Source organism: Diceros bicornis, chromosome 6 (genome assembly GCF_020826845.1).
Source record: "Diceros bicornis minor isolate mBicDic1 chromosome 6, mDicBic1.mat.cur, whole genome shotgun sequence".
Lineage (NCBI taxonomy): Eukaryota > Metazoa > Chordata > Mammalia > Perissodactyla > Rhinocerotidae > Diceros > Diceros bicornis.
In genome coordinates this window covers 41,109,008-41,133,784 of record NC_080745.1, presented here as the reverse complement: position 1 = coordinate 41,133,784, position 24,777 = coordinate 41,109,008, and the positions used below count along the sequence as shown (strand labels likewise).

The following is a 24,777-nucleotide window of genomic DNA, read 5'->3' as shown; positions in this document are numbered from 1 at the left end:
AATTAATTATCTTTTGCTGCATGGCAAATAGCCCTCAGACTTAATGGCTTGAGACAACAAAAATCATTTATTATCACTCATGGTTTCTGTGGCTCAGGAATTTAGAAGTTTCTTACCTATGAAATTCTAGTTTGAGTTCTCACATGAAGTTGCAGTCAATCTGTGCCTGAGGCTGGGGTCGTCTTGAAGTCTTCTTCGTACTCACATGTCTAGTGCCTGGACTTAGCACTGAGGCCGCTCAGGCATAGCTCTCCATCTTTACATGATCTCTTCACAGAGTCTCTCCAACGGTGCCTTTAGGATGGCTAGACTTCAAGATGTATGTCGAGAGAGAGAGAGAGAGAGAGAGAGAGAGAGAGAGAGAGAGAGCGCAAGCCAGACGAAAGCTGTTTTACTTTTTCAACTTTGTCTTGGAAGTCAGGCAGTGTCACTTTAGCTGCATTCAATATTTTTTAGATGCAAGTCACTAACATCAGTTTATATTCAAAAGGAAGGGGATTAGACTCTACCATTTTATGGAAAGAATGTCAGAGGATTTACAGACACCTCTTAAAACAACCACAGTCTGCCTTCTGGCCACAAATTCTTTGTATTCTTTCCACATCAAAATATACTCATCTCCTCTCAAGATCCCCAAGAAGTCTCATCTGTTATGGCTTTAGGCTCAACTTTGAGGTCTCAACTTTGAGATCATCCAAAACAGATCCAGGTACAGATGAGGCTTCTTATCTGGACATTCTTGCATACGGCTCTTCAAGTAGAGTTCCTCACCATCTGAAGACATGGGACCTCGAGAGAAAGTTGTCTTTCCTCCACACACAAAGCATATATTGATGGAGCAGCCATAGTAGAACTGCTACAGACCCTCCTGCTCAAAAAGAGGGCAAATACAATGCACACAGGACTCAGTGGTCTAAAATCCAGCTTATCTCATGTTGTCGGTTCTTCGATTAGAACTCAGTCCTCGTACCTGGGAATGACTGTCCACAACTTTTGGTTCTGTACTCTGAGACATATTTTTTCTTTTCCTCAAGAAATGGCTAGTATTTGCAGCTAAATAATATTCTCAGCCTGCTTCCTGCTCATGGTGATTTTGGGGTCCATAGATCTCTTCATTTTTTACTGCATCTATCCTGTTTATGTCAAATTGGCGGTGTTTCCATTGATATCGTTCTTTTAAAAACTTTATGGGCCTCCTATGAATCTTGTTGCATTCACTCCATTGGACAAACGCCACAGTCACAAATCTCATAGACATAAGCCTTGTCCACTTTGGGCTTCCTGTAAGGCAGCTGTAGGAAAATATACTCAAGATTATTAGAAACTCCATTGTTAATGAAGAGGATCTACAAAGCATGTTCTTAAGATCATTAGAGGGGCTTCTTTTTTTCTATTTGAGGCACCCATCTTAAATTTTCTGAAGTTCCAAAGTCACACACTTGGCTGCATCTTTAGATTATATTGTCCTGCAACATCCTGCAACTGATCTTTTCCCGAAAGTCATTTTGTAAGTTTAGCATCATTTTCCATCTGAGAGATTGAGACTAAGAAACAGTTTTATTTTCAAATCCAAAATGTCCTTGATCCCTTATATATATTTAATAGTTATTTCATACTTTACTATAGGCTGTACACACACACACACACACACACACACAGACAGACACACACACAAAGTCAGGTGGCAAATACTCTGCCTGGAAATCCTCTTAGCTGATCATCCACCTCAGTAGGTACATTTTCTATTGTTCACCTTACTGTAGGCAACAACGCTGCTAAATTCTCTATCACTACAAGACAACTGTCCATTTTCCTCCAACTTTCCATAACGTTTTCCTTAATTTCTTTTAAACTCGCATAAACAGCCTCTTCTTGGTTCACCAAGTTTTGGCTTAACAGCATCTCCAAGTTATTCCAGCTTCTTCCTCTATCTAGTCCCAAAGCCACAAATTTTAGATTTTATTATAGCAGCACTCCATCTTTGGAACCAAAACTCAGTGGCTTAAAATAATAATAATAATAATAATAATAATAATAATAATTTATTTTTGCCTGCTAATCTGCAATTTGGGCAAAGCTTAGTGGAGTAACACACTTTATCTCTACTCTGTCAGCCTGGGTGGCTTGAAAGCTGGAGCTGGAGTCGTCTGAGAGCTCACTCACTCACATGTTAAGCACCTGGGCTGGGAGGACTCCAGTGGCTGGGGCTGGGACAGCTGGGAGTCTTGCTTCCTTGCTCTGGCAGGCCTTAGGATATGCTACATGGGTCTCAGGCCAGGCTTCCTGGGCAAGTGAGGCTAGAGGCTATGCTCAGCAGTTGTGCAAGGCTACCAACTTATTTCCTTGCTCAGATAGAACATGTGATTTGCTGTACAGCTGCCCAGCATCTCAAGTCAGACTTCCTGGTTGAGAGGGGCTCAGCCATTGGGCAGTACTGATGACTTGCTTCCCTGTCCAGGTGTTTATCTAGAACGTGGTCCACAGCCAGGATGGCCTGCTGACTTTGGACCTAAACCAACTGCCAACTGTGTAGCCCAGCTAGAACTGCCAACCATGGAGCCTAGCAGACAGGGCCACTGGCTCAGCTCTGTGAATGAGCGGAGCCACTCTTTGGAATCTCTGCTGGGTGCTGAGGTCAGCAGAAATGCAGTCTGCCAAGCTCTACATGCTAGTCGCTGTGAGCCTTGCCCCCCACTTCTCCATCTCTAGCTGATTCCTCCAGCGATCCCTGTGGTGCATTATCTAAGTGGACCTTCCAGAAAGGATCCCAGAATACTAGGAAGCTAGATGTCCACCTTGGGCTGTCCTGTTCCCACTGGAGAAATTGTAGGCCCAGGGCTGGGGCTGCCAGTTGTGGTGAGGGGTGATGCAGTCAAAGTGAAACCACTGCTTTAATGCGGTTTTCTTGTTTTTTTTCTGGTCCAAGGTGGGTGCTTCAGCCTCAGCCCTGGCTTCTGGCGTCTTCACAAAGGTCTCTTGTCTATGGATATTTGCTTGTTTTTCTTTCTGGGAGGGGGAGTGAAGTCGGGAACCACCTGTTTCTCCATCTTGCTGACATCACTGTCTTATTTGCTTGTTTCTTTAAGATTAGTGGGGTATTTTTGTGTCTTGCTTAGAAGAGCTTTCTTACCCTGGGGCCATAAAATATTCTCCTATGATATTTTGTTAAAGAATTATAATTTCAACTTTTTCATTTATGTGGTTAATAAACATGAATTTTTTTTTGTGGGTAGTGTGAGAAAAGTCTAAAATTATTTTAAAAAACCATATCCCAGTTCACTACAATGACTATTGTCATAAACCAAGTGTCTAGTGAAGATATGTATCTGGGATTTTTATTCTGTTTCTCTGCACCATTATCTCAATGACTATAACATTATAATAAAATGTTGTATTTGGTACTTATGGCAAATTAACCCACCTTATTCCTTTTCAGGTGTGTCTTGGCTAATTTTTGTTTATTTCACTTCCATATAAATTTTAGAATCTGCTCATCAAGTTCTACAATCTTATCTGCTGATATTCTGATTGTGATTGTATTGATTCTATAAGTCAATTTGGAACATTCGACAATTTTACAATAATGAAACTTCCAATTCAGGAATACTTTATTTGTTGACCTTTTAAAATCTCTATCAACAAAGTTTTATGATTCTTCTCTATTAATCTCTTATACATGTATTTTGTTAGACTACTCCCAGACACATCTTTTTTTTGAGGAAAATTGGCCCTAAGCTAACATCCGTTGCCAATCTTCCTCTTTTTGCTTGAGGAATATTGTCCCTGAGCTAACATCTGTGCCGGTCTTCCTCTATTTTGTTTGTGGGATGTCGCCACAGCATGGCTTGATGAGTGATTTGTAGGTCCGTGCCCAGGGTCTGAACCCACAAACCTCAGGCCACCGAAGCAGAGCACAGGAATTTAACCACTATGCCACTGGGCTGGCCCTGATATATCATATTTTTGATGCTAGTATACTCTTTAAAATTTTCATTTTTTAATTATTGCTGATAGATAAAAATACAATTGATTTATATCCATTTGGTTTGATTTAGTATTATGTATTTATCTGCTGAGAAATCTTATATTCTCACTCATCACAAGCATGTGAATAGTTATAATTTCTGCTTTAGAGTCCCTATCTGATAATTCTAACATCTGGTTTACCTTGGGATTAGCATCTGCTGATTGAATTTTCTTCTGAGATCGGTTTATATTTTCTTGGATCATCATATGTCAAGCAATTTTGGTATATACAGTGGATATTTTGAATATTATGTTGTGGAGATTCTGGATTTTGTTGCATTGCTCTAAGACTATCAATGTTTTAGCAGGTGTTATGGGCTGAATTGTGTTCCTCCAAATTCATATGTTGAAGTCCTAATCCTCAGTACCCCAGAATGTGACTCTATTTGGTGATAGAGTCCTTAAGGAAGTAATTAAGTTAAAATAAGTCATTAGTGTGAGCTCTAATTCAGTATGTGTCCTCATAGGAATAGGAAATTTGGACATAGATATACATACAGAGGGAAGACCGTGTGAAGACACAGGAAAAAGATGAGTATCTATGAGCTAAGGAGAGAGGACTTAGGAGAAACCAGCCATGCCAATCCCTCAATTTTGGACTTCTAGGCTCCAGAATTGTGAGAAAATAGATTTCTATTGTTTAAGCCACCCATTCTGTAGCACTTTGTTACGGCAGCCCTAGCAAACTAATACAACAGAGAATTAACTTGGCTAAATTCAAACTGACAATTATCATGCCTATACTAGGTAGTAGCTCAGATCTTAATTCAATTCTGTAAGTTCTTAAGTCTTAGCTGTAAGACGCTTTCCATTTTCTCCATGAAGGAGTGCTTCAGGGGTCAGTTAAGAGATTTGGGAAGAATTTAAACACAAAATTTGGGGTTACCTGTCTATGGATTTCTCTTTTCTAGGTCCTCTCTCTCACTTTTTCGTGGTCCTGGGTTTCCTAGGCTTCTTTTCCCAGTTCCTCTGGTTAGAAAGATGGCAAGCCGTCTATTAGAGTTTTAGCTACCCTAAAGGAAAAATCACAAAAAGGGAACTTATTCCATGCTAATCTCTTGCTCCAATTTTTGCTTCTCTCCAACTCTGCCTGACTTTATTCCGTCTCTAGAGGCTTTAAGTCATTGGGTTTTGTATGTTGTCCTGAGTTTATAGCTCTTATTTACAGGAGGATCAGTTTGTTAGGCTCTCTCTTCCCTATATTGGAAATGGAATTTGCGTTGGTTTTTGAATGCTGATTTTGAATCTAATTGCCTTTCTAAATTCTCTTAGTAATCTCAAATAACTTATCTCTAAATTTAGGTAGGTTTTTTTCTTTTGGAAAAAATAGAAGCCAGAAGCTTATTGATAGTCAGGGTTCAAATGGTGAGAATGTTTTGACTTACCACATGTAACTGATCAAAAATAATTTTGCATTGGCTTATATGATTTTGCCAAAGGAACATTCTGACTTTTTCAACTTGTTTTCTACATCAAGATAACATAGTTTAGTCATAGATATTCAAAATGCTCACTCTTCTACATGGGTCTTAGGAAAAATAAGTTATTGAGAGATATTCCTTTTTACTTCCTATTTAGCAAACTTGGGAGAAAAAGACCAGTGAGATAGAGGTGCATGCGTGTGTGTGTTTGTGTGTTTCAATCATTAATAGTAAGTCCTGGTCATGGAGGAGGCTTATGTTTTGGTATTGTTTCCATTCCATTTGGATAGTTTTCTGAGATCTAACACTATTTCTTTACTTTCCTTAGGTCTGTAATAAAGGAAGTCCTTACCATTGGGCTCTAGATTAAGAGGAACATTTATTAACATACACTTTTTAAAGATATTCATCCTGAGGAGAAACATTGATGGATCCCTGGACATCTATTATGCGGAGTCCAGGGGTGCAAAAAGCATCAGGGCTGATATTATTCCCTCAAGCCCCTTTCTACCCTCTCAGATAGCTGAGATTACCACATATTCAGTATCAGGCAAGTTTGGATCTTTAATAACAAAAGTTGTCTGGCCAGTATAGGAAAGAGTTGTGAAGAAGGATTGTTCTATACCCAAGGCCGGATAATCACCAGTTTTTTCATCACGTACATAAGATTTAAGTCAAGCAGGGAAAGTCCAACTGCACTGATTTTGGTACCAAAAGCAATCCTAAGAGTTCTGTCACTTTGGCAATGAATGCCAAATGAAGATTTTCATCATATACACCTCAAGGTTGGATTTTTCTGGCACAAGAGTAGAAATCTTTTTGCCTTAGCTGAGAAGAATTCAAGAGGAAAGGTTTTTTTCATCCATCCAAAACCTTTGACCTCTATGCTTTGGAGAAATTGTCATCTAATGTTTAAAGTCATTCATTAAGACTTGAGAACAGAAAAATATCAGTTCAGAAGAGGGGATCCCTTTCAGATTTTCATCTTCAACTAGAATGTAAACTCTGTGTAGGACAGAGTATTTTCTATTTGTTGACTGTTGTATTTCAAATTTCTAGAACAAATATTTGTTGTATAAATTTGGACAAATCTGCCACATCATTTACAGTTGGGAAAATGTTTGAGCCAGATACTAGGCCAAACTCATACAGTGGAGTCACATAGCTCCCCAGATGGGATTTCAAAGCAGTTACTATGACTTTGAGTAGACGTCACTCAAGAGGGCATCTTAACACAGCCAGCAAGGAGAGTGTGTCAGAAACAAGTATAAGAGGGTTGAAAAAAGATCTGATAATAGAGGGAAAGAGATTTAATTCATTTTTATTGTTCTCACTTTCTGGTCTAGTTTAATCAATAACTTCATTGCAGTGAACAAATATCCTCGGATTTAAACACCTATTATGAGAATTAAAAAAATTATTCATCATATTTTCCCCCAGAAAATCAGTCCAAATCATTGAACTAGAGTTCGTAAAAGGGAATTTGCAATGATGGGGGGAAAAGGACAGGATTTACAATCAGAGAAAAAGTCTGCTGGGAGATAAGAGAATGGATACTTTGCTTTTCAAAATTTCTCTCAATATTTAAAAACGCTTTAAGTTACACGTATAGTATGAAAATAATTAAAAATTTAAAAATTCAAGTTTTACAGACCCATACAAAATATATTGTGGAGATTTATTTATTTTTTTGTGTGTGAGGAAGATCAGCCCTGAGCTAACATCCATGCCAATCCTCCTCTTTTTGCTGAGGAAGACTGGCCCTGGGCTAACATCCGTGCCCATCTTCCTCCACCTTATATGGGACGCGGCCTCAGCATGGCCTGACAAACAGTGTCGGTGCGCACCTGGGATCCGAACGTGGGCCACCAGCAGTGGAGCGCGTGCACTTAACCGCTACGCCACGGGGCTGGCCCCTTGTGGAGATTTTTTTTTCTCCTAGGCCACTCTTATTTTGGGGGGGCTGAGGATGATGCTGAGAGGGCCTGTTTTCAGTGTATATATTGAGCCATAGCAGGAACTGGGAGATTTTGGCTTCCATTTCTTGTCTTCCAAAGCACAATCACCAACTCAGCCAAGCAGAGTCAGTTGATTTTAAATGAAACGGGCCAGGGAATCACCTCAGTTATTCAGTGAAGGAAAAAACACAAATGGTGAGATATAAGGAAGAAGCTCAAGACAGGGCTATGACGAGGAGTTTGGGAACCAATGCTCATGTCACACTTTAAATCAACTTTTTTGTTGGGTCCATCTGCAGAAAGGCATCCATCTGATGCTTAGCTACGGGTTTTAACAAACTACATTTGCTGGGTTTAATTGCTTTGACTGTACTACCACAATGTAAATGCAGCAGGTTTTAAAATTGCTTATTCTTTAAGTTAATATTCTATATATTGATATGTAGAGCAAAGTCCAGTTGCCCAGCCCTGGTAGCAGCTCGGCCTCTGACTTTATCACAGAAGTGTGGTACATTAGAGTAGGGTAGTTTCCCAGAGTTAAAAGGGCTCATAGAATCTCTATTTTCAGCCAAGTCTAAAGATTTTTGCTTGATTTTTAAGGCACTTTACAATCTGACACCTTTTCCATCTCCACATTTACTATTCCTATAGTCTGATGACTATTTTCTGACTGTCCCAGGAATATGCTATGCTTAGTCCTGTTCTCGCTGTCTCTTCCACCTGAAATATCTTTTTCTACCCACCTGTTTCATCCCATCATTTTCCTCCTGTATCTGTACTATGGCATGTCATGTAGAAAGTTTAACAAATGAGGTACAGCTATGTGTCCTTGCTGGAAACATGATCAAAGTATCCCGTGAATAAAGACAGAATTGTAGTAGAAGTAAAATCTGATAGGTGCACATATAGTGAGAAAAAAAGACGAAGAGTTTAAACCATATTATTAATAGTAGTTATCTCTTTAGGAGTGTGATCTTGGGGAATAAATTTACCTTTTCTTATATTTATGTATTGTTTGAATTCTTTAAAGTATATGTATTACTTTTGTGATCAGAATAAAACCTTGTTAAAAAAAGAATTACAAAATTCTACTTCCTCCACAAATCCTTCCTTGAGAACTGCAATCCTTACTGACTTATCCTAAATTCCTGTCTAACTTGTACTATATACCTCTAAGACTTTATATAAAGTCTTCTGTTAATTCTTAGCTGTGTGTAGGTCTTGCTCCTTTCTTTAAGTTGCTCTTAGTCTTGCTTGGGACAGATGCATAATACTAATTCTGAACATTCTCAAATTCCTAGAAATGGGCTAAGCACATTGCAGGTTCTCAGAAAAACACATAAGGATTGAGTTAGTCACCAAGAGAACAGCATTGGGCTTGTAAAAATCAACATCTATTTATTCTGACTTCTTAGCTGGCATTGGCAGGACGCTCCCTAAGTGTAAGGGCAATGAGATATTACAGAAGAACTGCAAGGGTTGGGGAGAGATTGGAGGAAACAGCAAGGATGGATAGTCTCTAAGCTCTTGCTCAGCAGGAGTGGGTTTTCTATTGCCGAGAGAGGGTCACTGACACATGGCATTATTTATGACCACACCAACTAGGTGAGTGCAGCAGGAAGAATGTTTTGGGTTAGTAGGTATCTTTCTTCCCTCCACTGGTGCCAGGGAGGAAAGAGAAAGGTAACTTGTCTTGAGGAAAGTCCTGCTCTTCTTTGTCCAAATTCTGAGCCACTGTACATCCCACAAGCTCTCTGCCCCTTTAAATCTATAGACTTCCTTGCTTCATGTGAAGTATATATGCCCATAAACAAATTCCTACCCCTTTCTCCCAGCCTTGTCTTCCTACCTGGCTAATGTGGGGTCCAGTCTAGCTAGGATCTATAACTTTTGAGCTTAAATTCCATGGGTTACTTCCATCCAAAAATTCACTCATAGTAATTCTCTTTTTGGAGACCGGTAACCGCAGAGCCTGGGTGAAAGTTAGTATCACCATATACCAGGGACAAGTAAATGGCCTGGATAGACAGGTAATTTTGCACATTGACTGATAGGAGAAGAGATACTCAGTACGGACATGGGGGAATGTGAGGTCAGAGTTGAAAAGTCAGTTCAAGAACAGGCCAGGTTGAAAGCTTTGATCTCTCCCTAAAGGTTTCATGCATAGAAAGAGAGGCAGTGGCTATTTTAATGTCTACGTCTGATAGACATTCTCATCGCCTGATTGCTATTAAGCTATTTGTTTCTTGGAATTAGGAAGAACCTTTATTTTGTCCTGTGCTCTCAGAAGTCTTATTCCCCCAGGAACTTGGACAATATCTTTTTTTCCAGAGACAGAGCAGAGAGAACTCTCCTTTCACAAGATACCAGAGACTCCATAGATGTAAGTGTTGCTGTCTCAAAAATCTAAGATCTCTCTCTCTCTGTTTCATGTCTCTCCCTACACCCTGGCCTTGGTGTTGGTGTGATGAAATGTGGTCTTGCTAGCTCTTCCAAGTCTTCAGTCCTCCCACTTAGATCTCTTCCATTTGGACCCATTCAACCATCACTGAATTGGGTGAGAGTCCTCTGTGCAGCAAAATTTGTTGGGCAAGGATCTGACTGACCCAAGTATAAGACATTCTTCTCTTCTTCTTCTTTTTCTTCTTCTTCTCCTCCTCCTCCTTCTCCTTCTCTTCCTCCTCCTCCTCCCCCCTCCCCCTCCTTCTCCTTCTCCTTTCTTTCTTTTTTTCATGATTTCTTTGAGAGAATATCAGACCACCCCCTTCCCAGAGTAATGATTCTGTTTGACCTAGAGACCTTTAACCACTCCCAATGGGAGATGACATGGGAGGGAAGTATGGAGTGACAACTTGAGAATGGTCCTGTGCAGGCAAGGAGAAAAGAAAAAATATTTGAGGTTGAGTGGGTGTTTATGGGTTTCTTGATCATACTCAGGCTTTGAAAGCCTGAACTATCAGTATGGATAGGCAGGGCTGAGGAAATCAAAAGGATTTTAAGTAGGAATAAACAAGTGATAGAGTACCCAAGAAGGCCTCAGAGCTCTCTTTGCATCTTCTGTGAGCTGTTTTTACATGTTTCAAGCCAAGCCTGATCAACTTTCTCTTTGGATTTGGCCAGTTTATTGGCTCAGTTGGCACTGGTAAGTCTCCTGACAGTTGCAGAATCTCTTGTCAAAGGGTTGCAGGGATGGAGACTGGTATTTGATGAATTATTTTAGTTATCTTCAGCTTGGTTTATTGGCTCATGATTTGAGCTGTAGCTCAACAATTAGTTTAAGGAAAGATGAATCATTGTTGAATCATTGCTATGGAGAAATCTAGTTTCAGACTAACAATACCCTTCTCTTAGTTTTGAACCTTTAAAAGCCTTCAAAGAATGCCATGAAAGATTTCTCCAAGGTTTGTTGGTTTCTTGGGCTGATGTCTTGGGATATTTTGTATAATTGATCATATTTTTCTTAGCAAAAAAATAAATTCAACTTTCCCTATTTGAGCTTCTTCCCAAGTGAATCACAACTGACAGTATTGTCAGCTTTCTTACTTCCCACTGTGGATTTTATTGTTTTAGATTTTGCCTCCTCTTTAAAATATTTGACTTTTTTTTTGACATAAACTAGTTTTACTAGCAAATTTTATCCTGTTAAAAAAAATCACCTGTCTCTTTCTCACTTGCTTCTTGTTACTTCATGTGCTTAACATTGTGTTTCTGCTGTTTCTTTCTAGATTCTGGATAATTGAATCCCATTATCTCTATGATTTGCATTTTCCCTCAGTTTTTTGAGAAAAATAATGACTTAGGTGAGGTAAGGCCATCCGTCTGAATGAAATTCAAAACAAATTTTTTGAAAAAAATAATCAGCTATTTGGAAAGCTAAACTTAAAACTTTCAAATTAGATTTCCTGGTTTTAGAGGTGAGGTTATTTTCATTTCACAATTTTGAGCTAATCTTAGAATATTTAATAATGAGATCATTATCTGTGGAAACTCAAAATTTCTACTGTAGAGTTGTCACAAAACCCTGATGTTATCAAATAAAAATCTAAATTAAATTTTTTTGAAGTTCCTTCAAGATTGTCATTTCTCTATCCAACTTTATTAACTTGCAGTTTCAGTTATAGATATATTCAACTTTTGGTAATTTATCTTCTTGAGGGGCAGTAGTACTTCTTTGTGGCACACGTGGAATGTTCCTTGGTGAGCTGGAGAAGACTCTGACCTTGGAGTGAGGAGATGTGGGTTAAAGACCTGGCCTTATAATTTACTGGTAGATGGCAGAGCCCATTAGCATTCTTGGTTGTAAGCAACAGAAACTAACTCTGGCTAATTAATCTAAAAGTTTACTGAGTAATCTACAGAGTCAAAGTAAGAGTTGAACAATTAGGTCATGAGAAAGTAGTTTAGACGCTGGGAAGCTTCAGACATCTGGATAGCAGAAGTGAATGGACACTCTTTGTTAGGGCACTGCCAGTCATATGCTCAGATGCAACTACTTTCAATTCAAGTATTACTTAATTCAAGGTTTTGATTCCTAGGTGGTAGAATCTGATTGATTTCACTTGGTTTCACATGACCAAACACAGCAAAGGGTGGTGGCGATGGACCTTGATTTACAGTACTAAGACGACAAAGAGAAGGGAGGTACCGACACTAAAACATATGGGAAGAGATCCTGAGCAAGCAAAACAATAGATGTTCACTTCAGCCATGTACTAGCTGTGTAAACAAGAATAAATGAACACTTCTGAGGCTAGCTTATTTATTTTTTTCACTTGTCAAATGGAGAAAAACATTCTGTTCTGGCTTCTTCATGGAGATATTTGAGATATCTGTAAGTGAGCTATCTCATTAAATGAGATATCTTTAAATGATATCTAAATGTGAAAGCACACTGAAAATTAAAGAGAGTTCAGATATAGAAATATTTTAATTTCATGATGTTCCTTGCAGGGCATTATAAAATGTTTTTTAATAAAATCTAGCATTCTCACCAGTACTGCAATTTCTGGTTCAAAATATGATGACACTATGACTATAATGTGGCTCAAAATATGAATATAATAAAAGACTTCTGCACTTTTAAATGCCTAAAGTATTTAAAAGACATTATATCTCTTAGTTTCCAAAAAAAAAGTATATATTACATGTGGATTCATTTTGTCATCTTTTAGTTTCTGTTAACAGGCAAAGGGTAGTACATAAATAAGATTTTTTGTGTTTAAGTACATTTTATTTCATTAAAACATTAATAGAAAGAAGTGCATAAATCATAGGTATACAGTTCATTGAATTTTCTCAAGTGAACACACCCATATTAAGAACTAAAACTTATTAGCACCTAGAAAGTCCTATCTTTACCCTTTCGTAGTCACTATTCCAGATAACAACAATCTTGATTTTTATCACAATAGATTAATTTTGCCTATTCTTGAAGTTTATATAAATGGAAATACATCATGTTTACTTTTTTTTGGTGACTAGCTTATGCATCTCAACATTATGTTTGTGAGATTCATCCATAGTATTGCATGAATCAAATTCTCATTGCTATATAGTATTCCTCTATGGGACTCTCTTTGTTGGTGGGTGCTGAAGTCCAATTTCTGTTTTTATGTAGCCAAGACTGCAAAAACTCCACTCTGTTTTTCACCTATTTCTTCTTGGCTTTCTAGCCTCATGCCCTCTGTAAGTATTTAGCAAATATACTGAGGAAAAGCCCTGTTTGTTGGTCTTATTTCTTTGCATCTTCATTCTTTAGGAAATCTTGGCCTCTCCACCTCTGCCTAAATCAGCACTCCAATCTGCAATTTTTGTCTCCTTAGCTCTGAAAGGCTTCTGAATTCTCTGATTATTTCAATAGCAGTCACTCTTCTCTTTCTCAGCCCCTTCCTATAACCAAGAAAATATATATGCTACAGGAGAGAAGCTGGACGCAAAACGTCTGACTCATTTCACTGAATTTCCTTCTCTCCTGGATTTTGACCTCTGAAATTTTCATTTTCTCAGCAGCAATCCAATTTCTTTAAGAAATTTTTAAAATATTTTAGCTGAATTTTCATGTTGTTCTTAAAAGGAGTATAGGTCTGCTACATCTGGCATAATCAGAGGTAGAAATCAAAGCCCACTTTTTTCTTTACTATTTATTATTTTAATTGACTTACAATTTACATGCAGTAAAATGTACAATCTCAAGTGTACAGATCCACAGATTGATGGATCAACTTTTTACCATGTAACAGAGCACCATTATTTTATTTTATTGGTAGAATGCCTCAGTTCAGCTCCTGCAAACTCAAATTTTTATGGAAGCATATTTTTTGATTCATTAAGTTTATATAAATATAAAATATTATTATTCCTAGAAGCACATGAACTTGTTGGTCCTTGTCTTAAGGAGTTTGCAATATGGATGGAGAATTAAGGTTTATACAAAAATGTGAGTTTTTTGGAACTCACCTTATCTTACAGATTACACCACCCAGATGCCAACTTTCTTCTTTGGACAGGCAGGATAATTTAGTGGAAAAAGAAAAGGCTCAGGGAGTGAAACAGACCTTGGATTTTGTCTTATGCCTAGAATTTCAAAATGTTTATAGGCAAACCAACTAAACCCCGGTGACCCTTAGTTTTTCCATTTTACAATTTGTATGGTGTCTAGATTGTAGGATCATTGTGAGGATGAGATAATGTATATAAGGGTCTATCACAGCATCTGCCACACGCTAGTGATATATTAATATTAGTCACAACCCATTTTATTCTCTACTCAGGATTTTTCTCATCAGCTGATATCTATTACCTTGCTTCCTCTCCCTTTTTCTTTTCTTGACATGATTATATTTTCACAGATGGTTTGTATTCCCTTGTGATCTCATCCATGCTCACAGGCATGGAAGACACTAGCATATTATTGATTACTGATATTAGCCATCATTCTCTTCTCATCAATTACTGGCAGTTGCTTGGACACAATCTGTGTTACTCATGTATAAAAGTGGGCTGAGGGCAGATGGGTGCCCTTTGATTGAAAAGATTGCCTCCAGTCAGCAAGAACGGCGTCCTTTTTACAGAGTATTAATTCTCCATTTTCCTTCATCCTGAGCCTCAGAGGTTTTACACTAGGGCATCTGGCATCATTGCCTTTTTCTTTCTAGCTGGGGCTCTGATCAAACTTTCTCTGTCTGAGTTCACTCCTGGAGGGCTTGGGGGTTGTTGTAAGGCATGCATTTTTTAATTTGGTAAAAATTAAATCTCTTCGGTTAAATCTACTGTGAAATTAAAACCTTGACTCAAACCTGACATTCAATAGAATCCCTTTGAAAGTGTCCTGATTTTACGTGGACTCAAATGGCCATAATAGGCCTTAGGTCCCTTTCAAATTTTTCAGGCTCAGCTGCCTGATGGGAGATGCAAGATTGTTGCAAAAAGACAGAAGTACATTTCCAGGTGTGGAAAGAGCAGGCCAACGCAGATATTCAGAATAATGTGGGGATAGTCTCTCCTTATATCCGTGTTTTAGGGCCCTTTGCTAAGCAGCTTGTGTATTATTTGGTGACCAGATACTGAACTATGTGTACAATGATTTTGCTACCACTGGACCCTTTTCTGCTTAAAAGTATTACAGTTTTTTGATAGAATTTATAGTGGTGGCACTGAGCTCCTTTTAATTTCTTTCCTTTGGATGCAAGATCATCCATCTACAGAGTGTGAAATGCTAATTACTTTTGGTCTGATATTCTTGGCTTTCTCCAGGTATAGAAGTTTAGTATGTTTATGGAGACACTTAATTGGTATCACCTGATTAAGATGGCATTTTCCAGGTAATTTGTTTAAATAAACAGAAAGTTGTTTGATTTCCTGCCTTCATAAAATTAAACAAGGCTGAATTTTCAATTTTTGGTAACTTTAAGAAAATGTGTTTGTACTTTTTTAAAGGAACTGTTTTGTTAATTTTTTAGTTGGTAGATTATTTACATGTGGAATAAAAATCATACCTCAGTGGATCAAGACTTGTACCAGTATTTTGTCTGTATTTCTTATTCCTCTACAGGGTAGAGTTAGGAGCCTTGAGTCAATGTTTCTAGGATATTTTTTGAGACAAGGTTATCGTAAAAAAGTCAGTTTCTAGACTGTTTATTTTTTAAAAAAGAAGCATTTTATTTTAGAATACTTTGGGGTTTAAAGGAAAATTGTGAGGATAGTACACAGAGTTCCCATATACCCTGCATCCGGTTTCCCCCAGCATTTACATCCTACATTAATATGGCACACTGTCACAATTAATGAACAATATTGATACAATAATATTAACTAAAGTCCATATTTTATTCAGAATTCCTTAGTTTTTCCTTAATGTCGTTTATCGGTTCTGGATCCTATCTGGGACACCACATTACATTTAGTTGTCATTCTCCTTAGCTTCCTCTTGGCTGTGACAGTTTTACACCATTGACTTTTAGAGCTATAATTGTCTTCTTCCACTTTTAAGACATGACCCAACATTGTCTGTGGCCTTTCTTTTTTCTGGTGCTTGCATTTTAGCTTTCAGTTTAATATCTCTCTGTCTCTCTGTGTCTTTTTTGCTCCTCACCGCCCCCCCCCCCCCGCCTTTTCCCTTTCTCTGTACCTGTTTGTTCTTCTTATCCACTCACTTGAGATCTTCCATCTTGTGATTTCCACATTTTGTTTTCTCCTTAGCTCTGGCTTGATTTAATGTTTCCCTGCATTGAGCTTTTTCTAAGCTAAAGCCAAAGCTAAGAAATCTCTGCTGATATGTATATTTCTTGAGTAGACAGCTCCTTAATGCCTTTTCCTGATTTATCTGTTAATGTAGGATCCAGACAGTTATATATTTGCTGTATGACTTTGAATAATTAACTTCTTTGAATGGACATTTTCTCATAAAAATGATCTCTTAGAATCCCTGTGAGGAGTTAAAAGCTTGTGCTTCAACGCATATGGCAGTGCTTACTATGGTTTTCCTCCCTCCTCCATCCCTCCCTTCTCCTCTATAAGGTTGACTAATTGAACTAAAAGACAGTAACATGCTTGGAGTTAACACTTGCTTCTGACTGTTGACTTATGCTTTCCGTTGATGATAGAGTACTGTTTTTTTAGAATAGAGAAAGCTAACATATTCCTTTACATGTGGCAAAGAGCAAATGGACTAATTTAATTACTTTAAGGAAAACCAAAGAAGTGAAAACATCAACAGCATGGTTTCATAAGTATAAATACCAAATGTGTGCTGCCTGTTGTTTACCTGGAAACCCTTCTAAAATTATTGCCTTAAATTCGCTTAGCCTGGATCAGGGAGTCAGGCTCAGAAGAAATCAGACTACAAGAAACTGGAGTTTAATTAATATAGAGAAAAAGATTATACACTATTGCAGTGACAGAACCAGATAGAGAAAGATTTAATTGTTCTGATGCATTGTGGTCCATCTATACAATAGTATAAGGTCTATTTTAAAGGAGTTATAGCAAATGGAACCAACAATATCATTTTGGTTCTGTCTGTGAAAACCACTTCCAATTGAAGCAGATTTCTGTTCTAGAAAATGAGTAATTCATTTCTCCATCACTTTCATTTTGCATCCTCTGTCTCTGTCCAGTTGTGTTAATTCTACTCAAACCCTCCACTGGGCCATCTGCTCTCCTAACTTAAACCATCTCTTCCTCCCTCCTGAGAATCAGTGGAGAGGTTTCTAAATTTTTGCCACTTTACTTTGATACCATCCACTTCAAATGGCTCTCTGCCCCACCTGCCCTTTGAAAACCAATGTCTACTGCTGCCCTTTAGTTAGTTCACTTACATATCTCGCCTTAGGCTGGCGGCTGACACACGTGTTCTGATTTGATACAACTTAGGGTTGATCATCTCTTTCTATAAGAGCCACTTAATAATATAAGTACATCGATGGAGTACCATTACCTAGATATGATGTGGACATACTGCTACTGTGGTTAAAGTCTGTGGAGGGGAAAAGAAAAGAGGATAAGTTTATCTATTATGTTTCCCTCTTGGAGATTTCTTCTATATTTTGCCATCAGTATGCCCTCAACAAAATTCTGTCCACTACCTGTGATACAAACCACAATATCATTTCCCCTCTTGAAGTTTCCGCTCTCATTCTCCTTTCTTAGAAGAGAGACATTAACTTTCTGAATGAACATACTCACACAACATCTTGTTTTTCAAGTATCCCAGCATCTCTTCAAGGGTGTGAGATACTTCTCTTTAGGTAGTTCATTCAGAATATAAGTGAGCCCATCAGCAATTTCCTCATTCCCTGTTGTAACTGGGCTGAATCCTATCTTTAATTAGACATAGAGATAATGAAGGAATCTTTTTCATATAGTTTTTTAAACCTACATTTATGGTATTTAGAAGTTTATTTTGGGTTTAATTTTAGTTTTGTCTAAAAGTGGCTGACTCTGTTAATAGTTATAATAATAAATACCTTCCACTAATTGGGAATGTTATAGGTTGTGCATGCAACATCTAATTTAATCCTCACAATGAAGTGGATACTATCATGATCTTGATATAAATGAGAAAACTGAGGATCAAGTAGGTTAAATATGACTCAGGATTCTACAGCAGTAAGTTTGAGGATTTGAATTTGAAACTTTCTGAGTTATAGCTCCTTATTTTACACATTTCAAACTCTATCATCTCCATCTTGATCACCATTAGGCTCTAGAGTTCACGGAAGTTCTCTGCCCAGAGAAGAGCCTTCACTGATTCAATCCACTTGAGTGGATTGAATTTAAATGCCTTTGCTATCAGTGCCTTGTTGTCTCAAGAAGGAAGCAAAGAGAAAACTAAAAGGCCAATATTTAAGAGAACAGCAGACATTGGTAACTTTGGAAAACAGGAGAATTAGGCCAGATGAACTAAAAGGAGCTGGTTGAGCCTCTGAGCAACCAGCAAGGAAGTGCTAATGTGGCATTTAACACTTGTATTACAGGACAGGTGGCTCAAGTTCAGAAGCCTGGGTGTAGTCAGCCAAGAAAATGTTCAGAAACTGAACTTTATCACAGTTTTAAGTGACTGTGCTGTTTGTACTTGGTAGATACATTCTGTTACTCATTTCTTTATATTTGCATGATTTACGTATTTTAAAAGTGAATCTGTGTCATCTTTGGGTCTTTCTTTGTCCTTACAAATTAATGGTAAGTAGAACACTGTTTGTTTTGTTCTTTTCTCATGGGTTTTTGACACTGAGGAGATTTTAACTTCTGTGAAAGCGTAATAAGCTCTATGGACTGGTTTGGATGGCATCCTTCCATTCTCCCCCTTAATGAAAGTATGGTTTATGGTTTCTATAGCACTTCTGACAAAGAATCATCTGGTTTCTGTTTTAGAACCTCTATAGGTGGGATATTACAGGCAGCCTAGGCTCAAACAGATCTCGGCCTTCAACTCAGTTCCCTTATATGTACAACCTCTTTGGAAAGTTAGTTCCCCATATACAACATGTGGATAAAAATAATATATACTGCACAGGGATGTGTGTATGTAATGGGATAATATATGCAAGGCAACTCTCAAAACACTGGTACATAGCCATATTCAATCTATCTTAGCTCTGTTGCCTTTTAGTTGTTCGTTTGTATGTTGAATTTTAATCTTTCTTTCTTATCTTTTATCCACTGGTAAGCATTCTATCTGAGTTCACTTTAAAATAATGTACCTACAAATTTATAAGAGTGCTTTTGTTACTATATTGTGCTTCCTTTTGAATTTGCTTCTGCCCAGGGTTCTGACTTATAAACGGGTGATACTGTCATACTCTTGTCGATTGGCTTTACTTACCCTGGACGTTCCAGCAGTAGATTTGATAGATGAACGTGGTATATTTGTTTTGTTCAACTGTTTTGTCAGTGATAGAATTTTGCAGCAATTCACTTGCAATTTCCTTCAAGAGGACACAGAATCATTGACATTTAATTCCTAACTTTAAGCTCCTATTTCTCTGACTGATCAAGTGGATCCTATTAGAAAGTTGGAGCATCTCCAATTGTGTACTGCCACCGTACTAACGTTACGGAAGTTATAAGGATAGGTAAGATATGTGACCTATTCTTTTTGAGCTACCATGTGGTAGAGATATAAAATAAGAAAACTCAGTTCAGCATAAAATGTAATATGAAAAAGACAAAACATGTGCTACCAAGGTTTCCGAGGAAAGGAATGATATCTAGGATGAGAGAATGAAGAATGGATTCATGAAGGATGTGGTATTTTAGATGGGGTCTGAGAAGGGGCATGCAATGCTAAATTTCAGAGATATCAATTTTCAAATAATAACTTGACAGAAATGAAAAAAATTAACACATTATTATTAGAAAAGGTGTGAAGAAATAAATATTTCCCTTCATATACTATTGGCATAAGAGTACATTATTACTTTTGGAAAGTAATCTGGCTGTCTCATATTAGAGTTTAAATTGTGCATGCCATTTGACCCAGAAATTCATTTCTAGGAATAAGGTTGAAAAAAAAGTATTAAGTTATAAAGGTTGACATACAAAGATATTTATTTCAGCCTTATGTGTAATAGTTTAAAAAAGGGAATACACTGAATCTCACCTATGGGAATGGTAAAATAAATTAAGGACTATTTATATTGTAGAATATGAGGCTGTTACTAATATGAATGGACCAGATCTCTATACATTGACCTGAAAGTATTCTATGTAAATTATATGAGACAAGCTAGTTGCAGAACAATATGTATGTATATTATATAGATAATATAATCTCTTTATAAACCAAATTATTCATCAAATATACATCTTTTTGCATCTATTTTTTAAATATAAAAGAATGTTTATTTAATCATGAAAATAATTATAAAATTCATTGAAACAGCCAGTATTTATTAATAATTGTTGTGTATGTTATAGAAATGTGGAATATTGTGATGGGATATTATACTGCAATTAAAAATAATGCCTTCTAATAAAATAAATGTCATGGGGATGATGTACAGCATGCCAACTATAGTTAATAATATTGTATTGCACATTTGAAAGTTGCTAAGAGAGTAAATCTTAAAGTTCTCATTACAAGAAAAAAGATTCTGTGGCTGTATGTGGGACAGTTGTTGACTAGACTTATTGTGGTGATCATTTTGCAATGTATTCAAATGTCGAATCATTATGTTGTACACCTGAAACTAATATAATGTTGTATGTCATTTGTACCTCAATAAAACAAAATAATGTTTTCTATCTATTGAACTTAAAAGGTATTTTAAGTGATTAAATCTCCATTTTGTCAGAAAAAATGAATAGAAGAATACACAAAAGTAGAGCCCTGTATATTTCTGTATGTTTATATAAATTTAAGGAAAATGCAAATAGCTATTTGCCAAATAAATAAGACTGATTGCTTAAGGATGAACTTAGAAAAAGGAGAAAGATAACTTTTTGTTTTCACACATTTTATTTCCAGCTTTAGCTGTTCAAAATGCATTAATGTCTAATAAAAACAGAATGAAAACTTTGATTTTCAATTTAAAATAAATAATTAAATAAATAATCTGGCTGAGCTATCATGTAACCTTTAAAAATACTAATAATTATATGGGATGGGCATAGAATTTGCCCATGAAATTTGTTTCACTGATGGAATTCAAAATAGAAAGTTATGATCATGTTTAGGTTCTGCAGATTCAAACAATCTCAAAATAATTAATACTGGTTAAGATGAACCATTGAGTTTACACGTAAGCAAGTGCTTCCTGTTCAAATTGGTTGACTAAGTTCACGTATTTCCTCCTCTCTAGCTTTAGGCCCATAATTATACAAGTTCCCCCAGCTATCCAAAAGTAGAGTGTGCCTATGAAACCTTTGGTAAGCTAAAATGGTGTAAAGCAAAGCAGCAATGACCATTAATTTATATGGGAAACATTTTTGAATGTTCCCAGACCCCCAAAATAACCTACCAAATCATAACAAATAACACATAAAACCTAAAATAACACTAACATATAGTAAAAGTGGGAATGATATAATAAATACACAGCCTATATAAAGTAGAAATACTGTCTGTACAGTGTAGTTTCGCGTAACAGAATCTGGAAGACAGCGAGCACACTGGAAAGCTGAGAGGCCGTGGTGGTGAAGACAGGATGTTGGGCTGAGTTGTTGGAGGTTAGGGTGGTGAGAGGTACAGGAGACTGGGGTGTAGGAGAGAGAGGAAGATGGTCATCTATTAACATCTCATCCTGCTCTGAATCCATCAGGGCATGCAGGTCACTAGCATCTACACCTTCTACGTCTGCCTGACTCAATGCCCAGGGCCTAGGTTTGCTGTCTGCTGTTGCTGATGCGGTAGGCTTGATACGCAACAGTATGCTTGACTGCTAAGCCTCGTGAATGGCTTGCTGCAAACAAATGTTGAGCTCTATTTTCACTTTTCACCTTTTTTTGTAAAAGCGAAAATCCTCTTCGGATTTCTTTCAGTTAGCGAAAACAGGTACTAACGTATGTTTTTTGTAAAAGTGAAGTAGCAGAAAGCAAACTTTCAGACAGCAAGGGAAAGCTGCATATTTTTCATACTGAAAGACACTTTGAATGCTCAGAAAAATGAGCAATTCTGAAGTCTGAGAAGTCTCACTATTTGCCATCTGCTAGCTGGAGACCCAGGAAAGCCGGTAGTGTAATTCCAGTCTGAGTCCAAAGGCCTGAGAACCAGGGGAGCTGGTGGTGTAAATCCCAGTCCATGGGCAGGAGAAGACTGATGTCCCAGCTCAACAGGCAGGCAGGAATTTAAAAAAAGGTGCGTCTGTTTTTATATACGGTAAAGAGCTGTTATGGAAGAGAGCACAGTAAACTATTTCCTTAGAGTGGTAAAATTAGAAAAGGGAAGGGGAACTTGTTACAAAAGGAATATAATACCTTAGTGATTCAAATCACTGGCAATAAAAATATATATGTCACTTAGTGAGGAGGAAAAACAATGAGGAGGTTGCTGGTAGTCAAAGATGGTTTGGGCATCAGGAAGGAGAAATTGGCTATAGGTGCAACTCCTGGGAAGTAGCTCAGAGACCAGCAATCCAGTGGTGCAGGCCTGGTAATGTATGGGTGGATCAAAGTCTGTAGAGGCAGAAGAGACAGATTGAATGTGGCACCAACAGCTTGTATGTCCTTTGGTAGCTAATGGGCAGCAGGGGAAACTGTTTGAGCAGGGGAATTTCATGGCTCTAGCTGTATTTAGAGGAGCATTTTCCAGCCCTAGGTTCAGGGTGGATTGCACAGGGCAGAGCCTAGAAGCTGGGAGAGCCCTTAAGAAGCTATTTGCAATAGTTTAGGCAAGAGATAATGACCCACACTAGAGGAGGTGGCAGTGATTTGGAAAGAGAAAAATGAGAATCATATATTCGAGGGAGCTAGCACAGTAGATAGTGAGGGAGGGGGAGGAGGAGTAGTCAATGGTGATCGAGAGAACCATGATATCCTTGGGAGAAAGAGAGCAATCAGAAGGTGGTTTGGAGGGGCTGGCCCTGTGGCTTAGTGGTTAAGTGCTCACGCCCTGCTACTGGCCGCCCGGCTTCGGATCTGGGGTGTGCACCGGCGCTCCGCTTGTCTGGCCACGCTGAGGTGGCGTCCCACATATAGCAACTAGAAGGACGTGCAACTATGACTCTACTGGGGCTTTGGGGAGAAAAAGGGAAAAAAAAAAAAAAAGAAAGAGGATTGGCAATAGATGTTAGCTCAGGGCCGGTCTTCCTCAGCAAAAAGAGGAGGATTGGCATGGATGTTAGCTCAGGGCTGATCTTCCTCACAAAAAAAAAAAAAAAAGAAGGTGGTTTGGAAAATAAAGTGTGATTTATGGCAGAAAAAAGGAGGGGAGCTGTTATAGAATAAAAGAGACTTAAAATTCACAAGAATCCCTACCCATCCTCCTCCCAAAAAGGAAATGATATATGTGAGTATGAGTTGGCTCAGGTAGTGTCATTGATCAACTTTCTCCTCACTGCCCCTCCCCCCACAACCCCGCATCAAATCCATCACTAAGACTCTGGGCTGTGGTGATTTTGTTTTAGTCTCTCAATCTGTCCATACTACTCCGATGCCACTGCAACTGTCATGGTCCAAACTGCCATCATCTCCTGCCAGGCCTAGTACAACCATGTTACACTGATTTCCTTCCCTCTCTCTTGTTTCCATCTATTCTTCATATTGTAGCTTGAGTAAGTTTTATAAATGCAAATCTGGTTACATGACTTTCCTGCTTAAATTAACCTGGTAGAGAAAGACCCATATCCATCACATGACGAAGCAACCTTTCTATGATCTAATCCCTGCCCACCTCTCACTGGCTGGTCATCTTCCTGCCATAGCTGGCATTTCTGTTTCTTGAATGGGCTGTAGACGGTTCCCCTCAGAGACTTTTCATGTGTTGTTTCAATCTGGGGGATCCTTTTCCAAACACACACACAAGTTAACTCAGCTTCAGGAAAATTCTCCCCTGAGACCTCATTCTAGGTCATGGCCTCCTTGTGCTAGGCTTATTGTGTGTTTTTTTCATAGTATTTGTCACAATTTATAATTATATATATTTATGTAGGCCTATTTGTATTGGGCAGCCTCAGGAGGCTGTAAGCTCCCCGAGAGCAGGGGCAATGTCCTTTCTCCTTTCCCCTCAAGCTTGTCTTCTGCAGTCTGATAACATTTCCACTCTTCCTCCTGAGTACAAAGGGTTTCACTTATTGAGAATTTCCATCCTTGAATTTCCAGGCACAAAGAATCAATTGACTAAATTTTCAATCAATGTGCTAATGAGAGAGGGATCGCATAGATGTGTCCTATGTCAAGTGCAATAGTTCTCAATTCCAGCTGCCTATTAAATCCCATGGGGAGATTTTAAAAAGCACCCATGACCGTTTAGCACCCCCAGAGATTTTAATTTAATTGGTCTGGGTGGGGCCTGGACATGAGTTTTATTTAGAGTTCTTCAGATGATTTTAAGGGGCAGATAGAGTAGGAAACCACATTAGTGACTCCAGTGGTTGGGCTTTGAGAGCCAGTCACTGGGCCAGAGGGAGATGAGAGGAGACACGCCAAGCTTTTAAATAGGGCCGCTCTAATGCTAAACCAATATCGGCGTGGGAAATGATGAATTGTGCTTAAAAGGGCTGGTTAGTTTTATTTCTAAAGTATTTTGGCTTTTTTAGCCATAAACTCTGGCACAGCCTTCTAAATTCACATATAATTTTAAAAACTTTGAGAAACTATACCAGGATATTAAATGTAGTTTTTATTTTTTGCCCCAAAGCAAACACCACGTTGAAATTTTGGGAGGGAGCTTCAAGTTGTCACTTCTGTCTGCGAACATTCCACAGAAACTGAACCCC

General features: G+C 38.0%; 1 long non-coding RNA gene across 4 annotated transcripts in view; it reads left to right on the top strand.

The window, feature by feature from the left end:
• Positions 1 to 24,777, top strand: part of LOC131407173 (uncharacterized) — a 111,518-nt gene that overhangs the window by 53,155 nt on the left and 33,586 nt on the right. For all 4 annotated transcript variants that reach the window (XR_009220458.1, XR_009220456.1, XR_009220457.1 and 1 more), the window contains exon 3: positions 9,710 to 9,788. This is a non-coding gene — a long non-coding RNA (uncharacterized LOC131407173). The remainder of the gene's footprint in view (positions 1 to 9,709; positions 9,789 to 24,777) is intronic.